Source organism: Pinus tabuliformis, chromosome 5_1 (genome assembly GCF_031772625.1).
Source record: "Pinus tabuliformis cultivar Carrire ecotype Pingquan chromosome 5_1, CPIR1, whole genome shotgun sequence".
Taxonomy (NCBI): domain Eukaryota; kingdom Viridiplantae; phylum Streptophyta; class Pinopsida; order Pinales; family Pinaceae; genus Pinus; species Pinus tabuliformis.
Window position 1 is genome coordinate 824397196 of NC_142305.1, and position 1587 is coordinate 824398782.

The window sequence follows — 1587 nt, forward strand, 5'->3', positions numbered from 1 at the left end:
CTTTTGAAGATGAAGTTAGGGCTCCGTTATTTCTGTGCTCATTGCTAGAAAGTTGGAATGGTTTAGTTATGGCCATTAGTAACTTTGTCTCTGGATCTAGTACTTTAAAGTTTAATGATGTTTTCAGTGCAATCTGTAGTGAGGAAATGTGACAGAAAAGCTTCGGTGAGACATTAGGTAATGCTTTGACAGCAGAGACTAGGGGAAGAAAAATGGAAAGAGGAAAGAGCCCCGGATATCGCATTAAGTCAAGAAAAGGCAGATCCAAGTCCAGATCAGGGATAGTGTGTTGGAAATGCGGGAAGAAAGGACACCTGAAGAAAGACTACAAGTCTCGGAAGGGAAAAGAAGGAGACACGCAGCAAGAAAATAATCATGAAGTGAATGTAATAGGTGATGTGTTGCAAGACGCTTTGATTCTTTCATTAGAAAATATTATTGATGCTTGGGTGGTAGATTCAAGGGCCTCATTCCATGCCACACCTGATAGGAAACATTTTTATGATTATGTTCAAGGAGATTTTGGACAGGTTCGATTGGGTGATGATAAACCTTGTAAAATCATTGGAATGGATACAGTTTTCATAAAACAAAAAAATGGAAATCAATGGCTATTAAAGGAGGTAAGGCATGTTCCAGATCTGAAGAAAAATCTAATTTCAACAGGGCAGTTGGGAGGTGAAGGCTGTGTAACTACTTTCACATATAAAACCTGGTAGGTCAATAAAGGAGCCTTGGTAATAGCAAAAGGAGAAAAGGTTGGTATGTTGTATTTATGCAATGGTATTTCTAATTCTGTTAATGCTTTAACCTCTACAGGAGTAGATACGGCATTGTGGCATCATAGGCTTGGGCACATGAGTGAGAAGGGGATGCAGATCCTTCACTCAAGAAATTTGTTTCCAAGTTTGAAGCATGTTGATTTGGAATTCTGTGAAAAATGTGTTTATGGAAAACAGAAGAGAGTCAGATCTCTCAAAGTTGGGAAAGAAAAGAAGAGCGAAAAAATAGAGCTTGTGCATATAGATGTATAGGGACTTGCTCAAGTATCATCTCTCGGTGGCTCTCGTTATTATGTTACTTTTATTGATGATGCAACCAGAAAAACCTATATTTATTGTATTCGAAATAAATCTGATGTATTTGATACTTTCAAGCAATGGAAAGCTTTGGTTGAAAGTGAGACAAGAAAAAGGTTGAAGTATCTCATATCAGACAATGGAGGTGAATATTGTAGCAAAGAGTTTGATAGGTACTTTTCAGAAAATGGAATTCGTAGAGAAAAGACAGTTCCAGGAACACCACAACAAAATGGTGTGTCAGAAAGGATGAATGGGACAATCATGGAGCGTGCAAGGTGCATGAGATTGCATGCAAGATTGCCTTTACAATTTTGGGCAGATGTTGTAAATACTTCTGTTTATCTAATAAACAGAGGGCCTTCAAGTTCCTTGGATGGTGGTATTCCAGAGGACAGTTAAAAAGGTAAACTACACTTTTTTAAATACTTTTGATTGTGAAGCCTTTGTCCACATTAATAAAGAAAATAGAACAAACCTTGAGGCAAAATCAAAGAAATGTACCTTT